Source organism: Haliaeetus albicilla, chromosome Z, assembly GCF_947461875.1.
Source record: "Haliaeetus albicilla chromosome Z, bHalAlb1.1, whole genome shotgun sequence".
Lineage (NCBI taxonomy): Eukaryota > Metazoa > Chordata > Aves > Accipitriformes > Accipitridae > Haliaeetus > Haliaeetus albicilla.
Genome location: NC_091516.1, coordinates 2940045 through 2958633, shown reverse-complemented (window position 1 = coordinate 2958633; position 18589 = coordinate 2940045). Strand labels below are relative to the sequence as shown.

Here is an 18589-nt window from a genome sequence, read left to right as displayed (position 1 = left end):
TAAATTGTTCTGAGCAGCTGAAGAAAACAATGCTCATTAGATGATAGACTTAAATATGGCCATCTAAAATACCCGATGCAACTCATTTGTCAGAAAGATGAGTACCAACTTATGTTGCTTCCAGTCTTTTAAGTGAACCATTATTAAATACCTGCATGAAAGAAAAGATGATCTTCAAAGTGAAAAAATCACAAGCTTTACAATTCAGCCTTATCCAAAAATTCCATTGTCTTTGATTATGACCTAAATATAAATTAGGGAACAACTAGACAAAAACAGGATTGGGGATTTTGCCCATTGCATTTTGAACTGACAGACCCACAGTGATGAGTAATAGTGCTAGATCAGGCTCTTAGTCTGTTACTGTAGTGTGTTAAGGGACATGCAGAAGAGGAGGAAATAGCATATAATCTAATCTTTTTTGAGACAGTGCGCTGCTGAAATGCCACTAAGTAGTATTTTGGTTTTGGTCTGCATTATAATGATAGTGGAGCCAGCTGGCCTTTCACAGACTTGCTCATTTTTACTGTAAAATTAAGAAAATATATGAGGCTTTCAAATGTATTAAGATTTATTTATAATAATGTGTTTTAGTATTTAGGCAGCAGTATTTTGAAAACAAGCTAGCTTATTTTCAAAGTCTTAACATATCTTTTAAGATGTTCATATAATTGAAGTCTGGAGAACTCCTGGGACAAGTAAAGGTTGTAATTTCTGGTTTTGGTCTCCCAGTTCAGATGTAGTGATCTGTTCCTGTAATTACTATGGAATTGAGATACATGTAGAAACAGAGAATGTTCTCTAAGAAAGGGTTTTAATACATGGCCTCAAGTACACCACGGACATTTTGTTGTTTCACGACAGCAGTATTGGTCTGTTTTCTGAAGCCCTGGAACACCAAGGCTCATTATATCTCTTTTGAACAGCTTCTTACAAAAGACAAATCCTATTGCTTTGGTGTCTGATCTTGGCTGGATTTTCATGGCATATTACTAACTGTGGAATAGTTTGAAAACAAGTATTTTAAATAATACTGAGATGCAAGTGGAGAACAGAAGAGCAGCTATCAGAAACACTGTGTGCATTTGTGTATCTTATTAAAGGTAAGGATTTATGGAGTTTTTGATGCCTGGACTGGGTGCTGAGAAGAGCAGTAGAGCTGGAGATCCTCGAGACATCACAGTGCAAGTAACCAGACTGGGTAACTTTTATATTAGCCCAGCCAAAGCATGCAGCAGACACATCTCTGTATCAATGAGTAAAAACACTGATGATTGGTGGTATGGCTGATCTAGGACGGGGCTTCTGACTTCTGGCTTTTGCTCATGCTTCCAGAGGGAGATGTGACATCAGATTCAGTGAAGTGGACTTAGAGCAAAAGACATGTACTTAAAGCTTGTCTAAAAGAAACAATCAGAGCATTGAAAATGTGTGCATCATTTAACCATCTCCATAGCCTCCGTACTAAACACAAATTGTAAAGGGTTCATATTCTGTATTACGACAGGATGTTTTCCATGTTTCATGGACCAGAAAACTGAATGGCTTGCTTAAAATGGGGGAAGCTGAGGCAGGAGCAGGAAATGAACGTGAGTTTTATAGATCTTAATTTAATGACTTAGCCTTTGAACCATGCTTTTTCTGAAACAGTAGTGTAATTTAGAATTCACATATTCTGCTCTGACAGTGAATTACAGTGTTGTATAATAGAGGACAAAGAGAGTATCCAGAGCTTCTTGTGACAGCTGACACATTAGGTTTTGATGTCTTGTACATGAGACTTGTGTGGTTTGCACTTTGTTGTACCAGGAAGGAAAGGAAATGTTTCCTACAGGAAAGCAACACAGGTTCATTCATCATCAGAGGGTGTGATGGCATATGTAGTGCTAGCTTGCATCACCCATCTCTGAGGTGGTCTCGGAAGAGAAGGTCCAGTCAGAGGTGAGACCAGATCATAAGTGATTGCAGCAGATCCTCACGGGTTAGATGGTGAGCTGCAGGAGATGAGGTTCCTGGCCTCATTTGAAAAGCAAAGGAAGTGTCACAGCAGCTTCAGCTAAATGGGAGGTTTGCAAGGTCTCCAGAGAAAGGGCTGGCCAGTTAGCAGCAAATTCTGAGTTAAGGGTTGCACGTGCCGTCCATTGGAGTTACGTGCAAACGCTGCCTTGCCAGTGCGCTGGGTGTTTGCTGGTGCCATCCAGCAGTACTTCTTCCCCTTTCAGCAGGTGGACCATAGCCAGCTGGTTTTATCTGTGTCCTTCAGTCACCCGTGCAAAGAACCAGAGTGTGGGATTTGCTTCCTAAAGTGGAGATTGTTGAGCGTTGCATATTGCTGTAGTCTTTAATATATGTTAGGGACAAGGTGTGAGCACTCAGAAGTGTCCCCTAGCACTGTCTGAAAGCTTGAAGGCACCAGTAGTTCCACTGATTCACCCAAAATCATGCAAGAGAGGGAAATATAGAAAGTTAAAAGGGGAATTAATACACTGAAGGCTGTTGGGATGAGGACAAGCCATTTAGGTTACTACCCTGAATCCCTGCCCACAGATTAGGGGGTGAGTGCTGCCGGATTTAGCTCCATCTTTTTGCAAAGCATTGCTTCAGAAAGCATTTAGAGCACAGCCCAGGAGTGGTTTGCTGACTGATTTTGCTTCTAAGGCTTGAGCAAAAGTGAGAGAAAACATGTGCTCGGAAAGTGGAGGCACAGGTATTACACTGCTATTGGGAAAATAAGTGAAATTTACAGTAACAAAACCCACATTTTACTGCTAAATAAAAGTATATATACCCAGGCACTTCACCACCTGCTAACTTAATTTGTGGGCTCTGAAAAGGCTGCTTTACTTCTGTTGTTCTTGCATATGTTCCGAAAATATGTATCACTGCAATATCCCTATCTATTAAATTTTGTCCTCAGGACCTCTGTTTGAAAAAACCTGTCTGTATACCATTGCAGCCCAAGCCTTTCTTTAAAAAATGTGAAAGTGACAGAACTTGCTGTGGAGAATTTTAAGTAAAACAAATGATAAACCATGCAGGAAAAAGGTTTTTGTGAGCTCCCAGCATAATAGGGCTGTGTTCTGACGATTCAGTGCTGAGATCAAGATATTTTGCAGTATTAAAGTATTCCATGAGTGCCAAGCTAGGATATTTAAAATGAAAACTGTTGATGGAAGATTTTTTTTTTTATAGCTGCCAAATTTAAATCAGGATATGGAATTGCTGAGGGCCTAAAATGATGTTTGCCAGTAGACCTGTGCCTGCTGTTACACGCCACTTGCTGCTCTCCTTCACAGAGAATTTATGTTGACTTTAGAGAAAAAAGCTTCATGTAATGTCTTTTTAGGTGGAGCTGATGAATGACTTTGGCAAAATCACAGGTGAGAACTTGTTTCCTTTTGTCCTGTTATGTATGATACTTGCTAAAAAAAAAATAAAAAAATCTTAGTAGTAGTGTTTGCATCCAATCAATGTGAGTGGCTTTCAGGTGAAGACAGCACTGAATTGGTAAAATTGGGTTCTGGACAGGGTGTTTTTGCACTACTGCAATGTTTGGGTCTTGTTTCATCTAACGTTTTTCATTAATAACCTAGACGAGAACAAGTTCATTATGGAAATACGTGAGTAATAACAGTTGAAAGAAGCACAGGAGGAAAACAGTAGCCCATATTGCACCACAGTGAAATGAACTTCGTTTGGATAAAAATAAACTAATAGGCTGGGGCTGAACTGTAGAATTATTCAAAAGGCAGCTGTTTTTTCAGAAGAGGGATTTAAAACATGATAATTCAGGAAGAGACCTGGGGGGTGTTGGCGGCTAGGATTTTGACATGTGAGGCAGCTGGGAAGAAATCACCACTGCAGGCTTCTGGCACATGCTCAGAAGCACGGTGTGTAGCGTAGTGATCGTAGTCTGGTGTGGCTGCAAATGAAGTATGGTATTCATTGTTACTGGAAATACAGACAGAAGTGGAAGCTGGAAGTGAAGTGAAAAAGCCCTTTGAGACAGGCTGTCAGTGTGAGGAGCAATGAAGCACCCGGGTAGAGCTCTGGAAATTGGGCTGAGATCAGCAAGAGGCAACAACAACAGGAAGATGTATTGATGGTGGATTAACTCACTTGGTGTGATTCAAAGAAAAGAAATGAGGTATGATCCATTTGAGCTCGTTTAAACATGGATTGGAAGGAGTGCCTCGTTGTAAAACAGAAAGTTAGCACGTTACTGGGTGGGTGCCCTGCCTCACGTCAGAAACCCTTTCTTCCCATTCTTTACTCATCTTCAGGAAACCTAAGTTGAAATGTGGTGGTTTCAACCAGCCTCAGCTGTAGTAATGAGTGATTAATCACAAAACTTCATCTGTAAAGACTTGAGGGCTCCTGGGGGATCAAGCTTATGCAATCTTCTTGAAGCTGCAGCTTGGCACATCTTCACCATCACCTGCATCTGTCTTCAAATCTCCCTTCTCTTCCAGCAGCTTTAGCTGTCAGGCCTCTTGGGGAAGTTACGCTGCATGTAGATATCATCAGATGGGTTCCACTGAGCACTGGTCATCAGCTGCGCAGGGGACTTTCTGCTGCGGGTTGGCAGCACATCAGTGATGGTTTATTCCTGAGGGAACCTTCCACGGAACACTTCTAGAAACTTCTTCAGAGATGAAGAATGTTCATCCATGCCTCATTGATTTCTCTTGAATTGAGATCACCTTCTGGCAAAAAATATTTAAGAGAAGAAGTTTAGAGAGTAGCAGTTAAGATGCTTTTATAGTTCTTCATCAGGGACAAGTTTGGAGGGGTACTGTAAATTCAGAGAGTTTGCTGCTAGTGCAAACCACGGGTTAGTTACTGGAACTGTTGCTCTATAAAAATTGATGCTGCTAATGGCTTGGTAAGGTTATTTTTGCCATGCTGTATAAAAAGTCTAGGCAAGCACTGGAAGAGTGGGTCTTCTTAAATGACATGACCTGCTCTCTGAGCTTTTCTCTTGCAGGGGGCATCTTAAATTCTGTCAAAATGCAGTGCTCCTTTTCAGTGAAATTTTGTGCTGAGTAGCTCCGTCTGATAAGGAGACGAGATCTGTAACCTCAGAGCCTCTCTCTAGGTGGTGGTGTGTGTGGCAGAGCCTAGCCAATTGAATTACAGCCTGATAATTATGCAGAAATCACTCCTCATTAGAAGCAAAATTGGACTTCTTTTTCTCTTACCAGTAAGGTTTTTTTTACATGAACAAGCCCACTGGTAGGACTGCTTACACCTTAAGAAACCTCTTACAAACTGGACGATGACAACCACAGTTGAGCCTTAAATAATCATGGGTGTAATTCAGGTGAGAATTAAGTTAATGCCTTAATGCTTTGCTAGAATTAAAGCACATTCTGTCTTAGAAGAAAATCTAAAGTAGGGAAGATGTAAGGAAATATATTAACAATTAAATGCAATATTACTTTCCAAGGTACAGTAATAGTTTGAGGTTAGCTGTCCCAGAGCCATGGGGACACATCTGACCAAACACTGTACCAGGGCATTTCCCTGACAGCTGTGCTGCCTGTAGCTCACTTTCCATCGGTCTTGAGATAGGCAAGTTGAACCATTATTTTTGGCTACTGCCTACACTGTCCTTACTGCTCTGCCAGCATTTCAGCCTTTAACCACACGAAGAACCTCTGCAGGATCCAGGCAGAGAGAAAATTTGGCCTCTCCATGTGTGGTTCTGGGGTGCTAGTCGCGTCCTGTGGTGCAGACAATATATATTGTAAAAATAAATACTTAAAAACAATTTCTGTTTGTTTTAATTCACACAGTTCCTGAATGTGTGTGTTAAGATGCTGTGATGCCTAGCAGGAAGCCCATGTGATTATCAGATTACCCTCATCTCCTTTAGAGAGTGATGCTCATTTTCTGAGTTGTCCCAGTATCTGCAAAGGAGAGAAAGAACCAAGCTAAAATCCACACAATTACCAAGTATTTGTTACTCTGTTCATACTATTTGAACAGCCCTTCCATCCCTAATACAGTCCTCTTTTTACCCTCGTAAAGACATTATGCCTTTCAAAGAGTATTTAAGGTTCGGGTCTGTGACAGTGTCATTCTGTATGAAAGTGTGTTTCTGACTGTGCTCCATAATCACGGTTCTCTGGTTGCCTAAGAAGAGGGTATTGCTGTATAATATGTCCGAGTAAGATTTCAAAGCCTCAAGAAGAGCAAATGGTGAGGAATTGCTTCTCTCGGCCAAAGGGAGGAGGGGGAAGCTGGCGACATCAGGAGAAGAGGCCGAAATCTTTGCTGCTCCTGTGTATTTCAGTCTCAGCATCCTCGGGGATCAGTTGAAGATGATGTCCTCTAAATTATTCCCTGAGCTGCTCTTTTAAAACTTTTAACGATACATTTCATTCTGACACTAGAATTTATGAAATTCTGAGGAGATTATTTGGTATATCAAGACTGTGAAGAAGGTTGGTGTTAGAGACCCTGTGAGATTCATATTTTTGATGGAGCTGTCTCTTCCTACAGAGTATGAAAATGTTTCTGAGTCTGGTTAAAGAATATGAGCAATGTTTTTTCAGGATGGCTCTCCGGTAGGAACATAACCATCACAGCATGCTCTGGGGGTAGTCAAGAAGTGAAATATAAATGTCATTTTTACTCCATATATATTCAGCTTGGAATTAAACTGTGCATTTTTACCAGTAAGACTGCTAGCACAACTGATAGATTGAGAAGTGAAATCTGTTAAAGGGAGATTAGAGTTCTTTCCAGAAAAAAACACTCCATCTCAGCATGAGGTTTTGGGGTTGCTGTAGAGTCTCCTGAATGGAATTACTCTGTGGCTTGAACCAATTTCTTCTTCTGTGCAATGCAACAGTCCAGCATAAATAACCATTACTTATTGTGGCTTTAGACATCTGTAAAGACACTCTGATACGAAATCCCCTAAGACTGTCATTGTATAGTTTGCAGTAAATTTCATATTATCAGGAAAAGAACTTGGAAAGTAACAGATGTTTTTCTTCATTAGCAGTTGACAAAAGCCAATGAAAGAAGTACTTTATTTGAGATGGAAAAATAGGCATTTTCTCATTCAAAAATAAAAAGTTTTACTTAAGTCATGAAACAATTTAAATGTATTAATTCAGTAATGGCAAGATATATCAAACCCAAAGGACTTGTTTCAAACCAGGATGTTATGTTTGAAGTGCCATATAAATAGCTGTGCTGCCATTTCCCCATTGTCCTGCTCTCCAGCAGTGACCGTATGCAGTCACAGGGATGAGCAAGAACAGGGGCAACCAGATCTGCTGCTTCCCTTGTATACTCTTGCAGTTTCCAGCTACTAAAAATGGCATAAACTTTGCTTTTGTTTCGCTGAAATACTTGTGCATCTTCTAAATCTTTTGGTGATGCTGGATGGAGAGATGCATGCTTTCTCAAGACCATGAAAAATAATCAGCTAGTTCTGTTCAGAAAGCCTTTAAGATTAAAGTAGCATTTTATTCTGTGAGTTTTTCCATATCGTGAGGGTTTTCTAACTTCTGTCTGGGTCATTTTACACACAGGACATTTCTTGTAAAGGATTCATTTGCAGGGAGCTTAATGCCCCTGTACAGAATGCTGTGCTTCACCAAAACTATGTATATTAAGCTCACATTTTAAAGCTATTTTAAAAAATGAACAGATTTCTTATTGAAGCTTCCCTTTCTGTGACATCTGTAATACAGATTTTTTTTTTTTTTAAATCCACTTATGTTACATATTTCAGTTTTTGGTGAGTGTGGACTCATGTCACAAGTGGGACTTGTAGGATGGAAACTTTTGGCAAAGAGCCAAGATGAAACACTCAAGAATGACGTACGTTTCTCTCTCCAGTGTTTTAAATCCATCTCTCTTGTGGAGCTGGCTGTTGTAGGCTGTTTTTGTTGAACAGGCTCTATCGAGGTCTAATATGATTTTGGTGTGTATCTGTAGATATTGTCTGTTAATTCCCTTGGGTGTTTCTGTTCTGTAAACCCACCATGTAAGATTACTTTTCTCTAAAATAATACCTTGCAGGCATTCTTGAACAATAAAATGTGTAAGCTTGGATTGATAGGTGATCACACATAAAAAATTAGTATTATCTCTTACTGATTTAAGTAATTTTATGAAATCGACAACATGTCTTGTTAGTTTAGGTCTAACAAAAATAATCCTTTTTCTATTACCTGCAAGACCTGGGAAGTGTGGTGGTAGTACCACTTTGCAGAGGCTTCTGAGATCTCTGTCAGAAACCAAACCATTACCACTTCTTTTTATTAAAAAAAAAAAAAAGCCTGCAAGAGGCAGAGGCTACTCCTGACAAGGTTATGAAAGAGTATTTCACTGCAATGCCAATTTTGCTGTCTGCTTCTGGAGGAATTTTACCTGGATGGCTAGATGACTGGTTTACTTGAACCTGCCCTGAAGCACTGAGTCTTTTTTAGTCTTTAGGAGCAAAGGTTTGGTTTTTAGGAGCCAGAAACAGGCAGTGATATCTGAAAATAATCACTTAGACAATATGCAGAGAATATGTGTGCTGACACACTGTTGCTCTCCAGATTGAACAAGGAGCGATAATTGTGGCACAGTTAATCAAGGGCGTTTCATCATTGCTACAACAATCTCTTACAACTAGATTTTTTTCTCACTTTATGTCTTCTTTCATAGTCATTAGACTTACTTAATTGACTTTCACAACAGATAGTGCAATCCTGTTGACTTGCAGAATTTTCTCTTTCCTTACTTTTACTGTCTTTTGATGTTAGTTATGAAATTTTTCATCTTCAATCTTTGAAAAATCAAACCATTATTTGTAGTGTTGGAATTAGGTAGTTTCTTTTGCCTTTTCATCCTTTTTTTTTGGCGGAAAAAGTAATGGTTGGTAAGGATTTTCCTTTGGATGTTTATTTCCCTGCAGCAGAGTAAGATCTGAAATACGGACAGTTTAGAATGATTTTATAAACGTAGACTGTCATGGGGTGGATTGGGGTAGACAGAGCAGGGTGTAGCAATGAAAAACACATTGTTTTCAGCTGTAACTTGTATTCAGTTTTTCTGGCTAAAGTATAATCCTTCCAGTATCAGAGTTGCTTAGGTAGAGCTTTGTTCTGAGGATGTTTTATAAAAACTCAAATTCTAAAAGCTTCCTCATATGCTCAAAACAGAAAAAGTCATAATGTGAATAGTGTACAATGTGGCTGTGATACTGGTTCAGTAGGTTAAAAACATTTGGCATATAGTAAATTAGAAGTATGAAAAGGAACTTCTTGAATGCAGTGACCCAGTGAACTTCCCTAACCACTCGAATAACCTGTCTTAGGAGAAGCAATTATGTGTGGGAAACTAATTTGAGGGAGTTTACTCCCCACTACTCATAGCAGAATAAACTGATGAATCTGACTGATAAATAGGCTGCAAAATGCAGACAGTATTATTAGTCCCAGCCAAATTCACTGTTTCCAAGCAAACTGTGTACTAAGCTATGTAATGTGAAGAGTGAATCTGTATGCTTGGAATATGTGAAAAAGCATGACGAGCTGAGCTACAGGATAATGAAAAAAATCCCTATAAACCACATAAAGCCAGTGAACCTTCTTGATAGGTGATCAGCAAAAGGTAAAGTTAATGTGCATGAAAACATTCTTTAATTCCCTGTTTGTGACACAAGCACTGGAATCCCAAGAAGCAAATGATATCTGTATATATTTTTAATGCTTCCAGGTGCTTAATGTCAGGTGGAGATTTACAGAATGCAAATATTTTTCTGTGGTATTTAATTTAAAAAGTGCATACCTACCAGTTTAGGATTTTTGCTGGCACTTGCTCAAGTAACATGCTTATATGAGTTTATTTTCACAGGAACTAGTAAAAGTTTTAAGTGTTGATTTTCGAATGCATCTGGAATTCACAAAACCATGCTCTTGAGAAATCAGAATTAGGTCAGTGCTGAGGTCCATGTATGTGTTGCCCTAAGCTGGCCCATTTGAACCATAAGTAAATGCATGTGGTCTCCCTTGAGGACAGGAAGTTTTTTATGTTTTCAGGGCATTTGGAAAGTGGCCCCGTTATGTGACTGTGTTCATGATGCTTGCCCCTTCCCTAATGCAGGGCAGAGTACTGTCTGGCTCTGTCTGGGTGTCCTTATTTGACATCATGTTCTTGAATTCCTGAAGAGGACAGTGAGTAGGATTAGGATGTAACAAATGATTGTAAGGATCCATCACAGCCTTTTAAAGGTGGCTGTATAAGTTGCAGGGTAACTCTTTAGGCTCCCATTCAAAGGAGTCCTGCGCACTTTGTTCATATATATACACATGAATGAAAAATTTTTTTTTAATTTGTGTATTTGTATATATATGTACATTTATATGTATGTGTGTGTATATGTATATATATGATTCATTCAGTCATGTTTTTTTCCAACTGTTGAGCTAGGCTTTCACCTATAGTGTTCTCAATTATTTAACCTCTGTGTACAGGTCTTCAGGGTAAAGAGGTAAAAACGCATTGTGACTTTTCTGCTCCAAGTTCATCACTACTTAATTGGTGTGTTGGAGCTGGTAATACTCAGTGTCCTTAGCTCTGTGTTGGAGACCAGCTGTGCCACTGATCTGAGAAGTGGTTATTAAAAGTACCTGAAGGGCTACCTTCTCTTCATCACATATTGTAACCAGCTAAACACAGGGCTTCTCAAAGCTGAGTGAAAGTAGTAGCATAACTCGTATCTGGACTTCCAAGACTACTAGCTCACCGTTCCTCCAGCAACATGCTTTAGTGACTGGGGTTTCTTTCTTAAATTCTGGAAGTTGGCTCTTTGAAACACATTGTTAAAAATGGACTCCCAGGGGCAGGCTGGTCCAACCTGTCCCTCTCCCTGCTGTGCATACTCAAAGTGCTTGAAGATTAAAGAGCCTGGGCTTGCTCTGTGCTGTACTTGGGCACAGGCCTTGCATGCTGAAGAGAGTAGTTAGGAGATGGGTTATTTTAAATCTTACTGAATTTGTGCAGTTACATAGAATCCTAGAATCACAGAATAGTTTGGGTTGGAAGGGACCTTTAAAGGTCATCTAGTCCAACCCCTCCTGCAATGAGCAGGGACATCTTCATGATCAAATGCTTGCTAGACCAGCACGGTGTTACTTTGGTGAGTCAGCTCCTCATCAGACTAACCCTCCACGTAGGAGAGCCAAGGGTGTTCCTGGCAGTAGCTGTGTTACTCTTCCTGCACTGGGACAGGTATGCAAACGCAACATAAACATGAACAGGGATTTGAAAAATTAATTTTCTCACTATTTGTAGCTGCCACCAGTAGTGTTACACAGATTTGTCTTTTTCTTCCTTTGCACTCTTTTGTCTGTCCATTTCTTGTCCCTGTTTTAGATTGTATGGTGTCCAGGGCAGAGGCTGCCCATGGCTTAGCATACTCAAGTTCTACACAGGGGTAATTTTAGTAAAATCCAAAATTCTTTTAAAAAAACCCAAGAAAACCAAACTCCAAACAAAAAAAAACCAGGGTAAAGGACCACACTTGGTGTTGCACTGGCTGTTGGGGTTTTTGGATGACCGAGTGAGAGTAGAGCTCTCAGGAACTGAAAAACTGTCCTGGGCTAAATCCTAGTTATTTTGAAGTCTGCCTTTTTGAAGGCAAGGCAAAACTTTTCCTCCCCAGGAAAGCAGATTACCCCTTCAAAGGATAAAGATCTAGGTTTCATGTGATGCTAAAGTAATAACTTGGTTAAAAGATAGAATAATTTGGACATGCATTAATCATTGCATTGACTCCAATACATAATGTGTGTGTGTTTGTGTGTATGTGTACATATATTTCTCTGGTTTTGTTCATTCAGGTGACAACTCCTTGTTGAAAGTTCCTAAGAGATGAAATTAGAATTTATTTTGCAAGCTGCACAAAGTATATGGGACAAATCAAGTGATATATGAACAAGCTAGAAAAAGAAAACTTGTTTAGAAAGTTCTTATGTCTTTGTAGGAAACCTGCAAAAGCTGAACAATCCTTTTTCAGAGTAAACACTGCCACTGCCTGCTACAATTCTCTCTGTTCCTCTGTTCTCTGCATGTGTGGCACTGTTGAACCCATGGGTACACTACACCGGGTAGTGCAGAAGCAGTTGAGCAGCAATACCTGTCTTGCTCTGACAAGAACCCATGTGGGTACTCTCAGAGAACAGACATAAGTTGTGTCTGCTCAGGTACTTTATAGTAGTGATTGCTGTACTGTTTGACAAAGAAAAAAGAGTGTATTTGTCAAGGCAAATTATTTTTATTTACTAGGTAGTTCGTATCTTTACCTCTTGTAAATGAAAGTACCCTAGTGAAGTTAGGTTCAGTTGCCAGATCCTTGCACAGACACTCTACTGTAGTGTCCGGACATCTCACAGGTTTTTAAAAGATAAATGACAATTATTTCCTTTCTCTCAATTTATTTTTTTCTCCAACACCTGTACCTGATCTATCTGATCTGGCCTGAAAAAGCTGCTGGGGGGGAAGCAAACTTGAAGAAGTGGGGATTGTGCAGGGTTCTGGTGCAGGTGGCTTTAATTCCCCAGCTCCTCTGCCTGAGAGCTGCAGCCCACATTCCTGCTGCAGGTGGCTGCCAGGCATTTTTAACAGCCTCATGCTTTGATCTTGCATGTTTGCAAGATTACACAAGTTCAATAACCCTGTCTTGGGGGCATGTTCCCTGCAATTAACTCGATGTTGATACTTCCTTTTAGGTTATAAAAATACAGGGCCGCAGGTCACGTGCCATCTCTCTGCCTCAAAGCCTTCTTAGTAGCTAAAGCATGCCTTTGGCAAAGCTCCATCTGTGTGTGGACAGCAGCGTAGAGTGGGCTTCTTCAGGACTCTGACCATTAAGAGCAACTTCACGCAGAAGCTTCCCTGTAACACATATATTTTACCTGTAGATGAAAGCATGGGTCATATGAAGCAAAAGAACAAATGCCTGTATGCAAAACCTCCTCTACATTTCCTTGGCTCTGCTGAGAATCTCCTGCTCTGTAGGCAAGGTTATTATGACTGTTTCTATTTCTGTCGCCTTGCACAGCCTTTTCTTCTGTTCTTGTCTAGTCTCTTTTGCTATAGATGATCTGCTTTATTGCATTGTCTCTTCCTGTCTTTTCTTTGAGGTTTTTCCATTTTCCATTTATGAGTTGTGATTTTCAATATCTTCTCTCTCTCCCTCCCACCCCCCCCCAGCTGCTGAATATTTGTTTTTGGGGCAGTGGTTGGGAACCATTAGCAAGACAGTCATCTTTGGCCAGGAGTCGTCATTGCTGAGGATCAGTAATTACTTTCTCTGGACAGACACAGATATTTCAACTCCCTTCTTGAGAAAAGAGGCATGGAGTAAAAGTTAAAAGCAATTAAGAGAGCTGCTACAGTGAGATTGGAGTTTCTAAGATGATATGGTCAGAGTACCCACATTCATCCAGTGCCACAGTTTGTTTCCAGTTCTGGTGTTGCTCTGGTGGGTTTGAAGGCCTTCAGGAACGGTGATGATTGTGGAAAGAGCAGTCACCTCTCCAGGGACAATATCATGACAAACGTGTGCCAGGTCAGAAGTCCACAAAGGATATATGGACTACGTTTTCAAGCTGGCTATCCCTGTAAATGCACATATCATCTGTTGGACCGAAGGAGGAGTCTTACTTAATTTCACTGTGATGCTGCTTTTTAAGTGAAAGTTTTACATCTGTAGACTGAAGAAAATGGACACAGGAACCTTGTTTGCTAGGATTCATTAGAGGTAAGATTTTTCGAAGTGTGGAATACAGATGTAGAATTAAACTTTTGGCACTGAAATGGGCACTGGCTTTGGAGGTTTTAGGCAAACTCTTGTGTCCTTCTACTTTCTTCAGTTAAATACTTGTCATCCTCCCGAGCTTTGCTGTGTTTGCTCTGTAGGACACTGCTGGATGCGTACTAAGGACATTCACTACTGAATGGAACCTAATAGGGCTTTGAAATATTGATGAATAAAAGGTTAATTTTTAATTCCCTATCAATCTGAACTAATTGGAATTCAAAGTGCTTTTGTTCAAGAGACCTTCTGATGTTACATAGTTTAATGTATCTGCACACTTAAATAAGCGTGGAGCTACAGGATTTACTTTCCTGGAGGCCAGGGTGTTAGGTTTAATACAAGAAAATGGTTTTGTGTGCTTCTATTTATAGTTACGTCAATGGCCCAAATTCTGCTCTTGCTGTTGTCGCATAATGCCGCTTCCATTGAGCTAATCCAGCCATAATGTCTTCAAGAGCTCATGCCATGGATCATATATTAATAAATTAATATTGAGCCCATCTGAACAATGATATCCTGTAAGCACACATATAAAACTTGTTGGTGTGTATTTATGCATTCCTTCCTTTTACTGGATCACATACCTGCTACGGCTTCAGTCTTGAATGCCTGCATTTGTGCTTGTGGCTTGAAAGACCTGAACCAGCTAGAGCAAAGGTCGTCTCACTTCTGTCCTCATTCGTGTTTTGGTTGTCTGATGGTCTTGCCTAATTAGAATTAATAAATTTCTAATATGTCTGTATTTGGAAATATAGAATGATGGTCACAAATTTGGATTTTCATTAGTGGGATAGAACTTAACAAAGTACAGTGGAAAAGAAATTTTAATCCTTGTTTTTCATAGTCCAATGTTGTTTTATTTGAAACAGATGAAATACAACTAACATGTTATATAGCCTTTTTATGCTGCCAGGATAAAGGAGCTTAATAACTCTACAAGAAATAGTGTTTCTATTGGGCAAAGAATGGAAGAAGGTGGGGAAATGTTTCCTTCTGCCCCAGGAAAATATATTATTCAGTGACTGCCACTGTGATATGTGCCTGGCTGAGCCAAAACCAACGTAGTTGGTGCTCGCATTGCATTTCTTTTTGAGTGAGCTGACTGTGTTTGCATAAGCAACAGCCACTCGGTAGGTATGGCCACAAGGAGAAGCTGCTAATCATAGGTCACCAAAATATCTGCTTCACTAGTGGTTGTCCCAAAGATTGGTTCCATTTGTGTGTTTGCCATTGAAGCATTTATGTGAGGCCATCTCTGGCATTATGAGTTTAGTTACTCCACTGCCAGAGAAGATAAACTTGGACTTTTTTGCTCTTGCCTCCTTATTGTTTTTTTCCTGCAAAACTGGGGAGATGATTGCTGGTATACGCATGGTAATAAAGCTTGTCAGACATAGCCAGCCAGAATTCTTCTGAATTCACATTTAATTTATTCACAGCACAGCATGCAGCAGAGCTGATGGCTGCAAGTTAATGTGCTGCACTTTAATGAGATAACTGTTTGCTTCCTAGGTTTTGAGGTTTATGCTAGTTTTATTTGTCAACCTGGCCAAAGCTAAAGCCATGAGGAATCACAGCTCTACACTGATATATTTTATTTACTTAGCTGACGCTTTTGCCAGAAGAGAAATTGGTGAAGTAGTTAAATAGCACTGCTTCTATTTTAGAACAGGAATTTTTTTTTGGAGCCTGCAGTTTACAATATGTCCTTGTCAGTGTTCTGGCTCATGAGTATTACCTAGATAAAAATATTCTATTCACAATTTCTCTGTACTTGTGGAATTAAATTTCCACCTTGCTTTGAAAACTGATCCCCTCTTCTTGTTTCCTTGAGAGGAGTATATTGCTTGGGAGGAGGGGCGGGGGAGAAATGTAGGAACTCTGTAATACCAAATGCAAATGCAGAAATTTCAGTGTGATGGAGAGCTGCAGAGTCTCCCATTAAACAACAGATTATATGGCTCCACTCAGGTTTTGAAATCCAGTCCATGCCTTGCGTCACAACTCAGTCTTTTAACAGTGGCAGTGCCTCCTCATTAACTAATTACTGCATGCATAATGAAAAGAAGATGAACCCTAGTCAAGAAAAATGAGGTTATGATTTATCACTAATGAGACCATTTCTGTTGTGTGGTCGGGACACGCTGGAGTCAGGGTGCACTTGGGAGCATCACCCCTGCAGATGGCTGTCGAGTGCCAGCCCTCGCAGGTCTGCCGTCCGAGCCAGACCCTCCCCGGCGTGGGCAGAGAGGAGCACAGTGTGTGGACATGGTGTCTCTTACGGCAGTCTTGCAGTCTGAATGCTTAAATCAATGTAAGCGTCCTCTGAGAGGTTTGCAATGATTTGTCTAAAGCCAGTTAAAATAACATCTTAAGTCTCCGTTGTACTCCTGCCACTCTTTGGTGGACTTGGCAGGGCTAGATTAACAGTTGGACTCCATGATCTTAAAGGTCTTTTCCAACCTACATGATTCAACTATTCTATGCAGAAACATTGTTTCTGTACACAAAAGAGTGCTCGGGAAGGGGTCTTTTAGATGGAGCTAACATCTTTTGTGTGTGTTAACCTTTAACGTCTAAAACCTGTCAAAGTGAAGGTCAGACTGACCCTTCGCTTCACCATCGTACCCTTGCATTATGTTCTCTGCAAAACCGAAGCCTGTTAGACTTGCCGCCTTTTGCAGCAGGAATACAGCCATGGTAAGAAACCGTGTAGTTCTCTGTCAGTTTTGTGCACCATTTGTGACACAAGCTATTGCCCGTGTGGATACAAATGCATAAATAAATAATTATTAGGAAATAACTGATAGATTTATGGCAAAATGCTAAAACAAGCTTCAGTTGAAATGTGCCTGATGTTAGTTATAATCCTCTCTTCTCTTGTTTCTTTGCTGCTAACAGAAGGTTGGAGGAGTGGAGAGGGATGGGGAGGGAGCGTATAGGAGGGGATGTGCCATTGAACGTAATTGGTTTTGGGAACAGGGACAACCAAATTTGTGTCCAGCCCTTCACTGAGAGACTTCAGGAAAAGACATACAAGGGCTGTATTTGGAAATATTAAACTGTGTTTGGCAGTCGAGTCAGGTAATGTAACCGATAGAAAGCACAAGACTGAGCTGACCACCTATGCATTTCTTCAACCAAATTAAAAAAATGTTAATTTCCAATGCTGTGCAGGTGGAAAGAAGCACATAGACAAAATATCAGCACATTTGCCTATGCGTAATTCTTTTTATTTATAGGCATCTTTCCTTTCTCTTGGACCACGAGCTGCCTGTTAACGTGTGTGTCTTCTGCGGATGCCAATAGCATATCAAAAGGAAAAGTTGTGTACATGTGTGGGGAGGGGTTGTGGAGGTGGCTGGGGGAGCGGGGACTTTGAACAAGTGCCACCTCTATAGCGAGACAGTTCACACAGCTTCTGGGGTTTCTTTCTCATCTTAATGACGGAGCCTTAGATATTAGAGCAGTCTGACATTAATAGTTATTTACTTGGCAGAGGAAAAGATAAATTACTGCCACGGATTGCCAAGTGCCATTTCCTGTATCGCTCAGAGCTGGCAGCTGAGTTTGTTACCTGTTGATCAGGAGTTAATGGGATTAGCTTAATGAAGAAACTTAGGGTTCACAAAAATATTAAAAGTTTAAGACGTTTGGGTTTTTATTAGCCTCCTGCTGGTCAAGAAATATTCTGTTTAAGGACTCTGCTCCAAATTTGTGTCCAAGGGTGTCCAGTCTGACGTTATTGTTATTTTTCTTGGTGCTTTCCTAGGGTTTCCAGGTCAATTTGTTGCTGCCGGGGGGTGTTTCCATCACGTTAATGAGATTACTTTTGTTTTGTTTTGTTTTGTCTGTTATCAGATTATTTTGGCAGCATGTTAGGGTTTGCTGTATAGTGCTTGGTTTTGTTTCAGGAATTTTTTTTTAGTGTTTTGGAGCGCATTTCTTGTTTCAATTACTTTCTGTGGAGTTGAGTAGCTGAGTGAAAGAGGTGATTTCTCATGTTTGAAATTCTCTGCCTAGTTGTGTGTAGTAGTTAAAAATGAGTAATACACTAGATGTTTTGGGGTATAGGTCTTCTGGGTATGGTGTGTAAATTTGAGAACTTAATGGTAATGTGGCTTCATTTTTCTTCATTTTGGGCAATCTCCATTCAGACACCAAATTCAGTATCTTTCTATATTGTGGTAGTTTCCTTACGGCTGCGATAGTCCCAGGCACGTAGAAAAGATAATCTCTTTTGAGGACTGGTGGCTATAACTGGAAAAAAATGTATAAACTTTTAGGTATAGAAACATTTTTCCAGGCCTGAAATGGAAGCAGCAGACTTTAAGGTAAGTAGAAAAATACAACCTGACACTAATGCTAGTGCCATCTAGGAATAAACACAGTCCAAGTAACATGTCAATCTGTGAAACATGAAAGTGTTACTGTCTGGATATCAAATGGAGTCCAGCGTGGGTTGTGCTGAGTGTATCCCAAAAGGTGGTTTCCCTTGGAGCGCCAAGGACTGACCATCTGGACACTGTTCTCATGTTGTGGGGAGAGAAATACCAAGATGGCCTGTGTAATTTTAGTTTGTCCAACACAAAGTATTGTGCTATGTGTCCCTGTAGGATGCATGTCTTGTAGCTTACAGAGAGGGCTCGGGTAGGGTTTGTGGTGGTTCTCTCTGGGCTGTGTGTGGCTACGTGCCTTCCTCTCTACACCACTCGTATAGAGCAAATGCGCAAAGAGAACGGTGCATTTCCTCAT

The 18589-nt window shown here is 40.3% G+C and overlaps 1 protein-coding gene across 1 annotated transcript in view; it reads left to right on the top strand.

The window, feature by feature from the left end:
• PLCXD3 (phosphatidylinositol specific phospholipase C X domain containing 3) overlaps positions 1-18589 on the top strand; it is an 87945-nt gene that overhangs the window by 13551 nt on the left and 55805 nt on the right. The window lies entirely within an intron of this gene.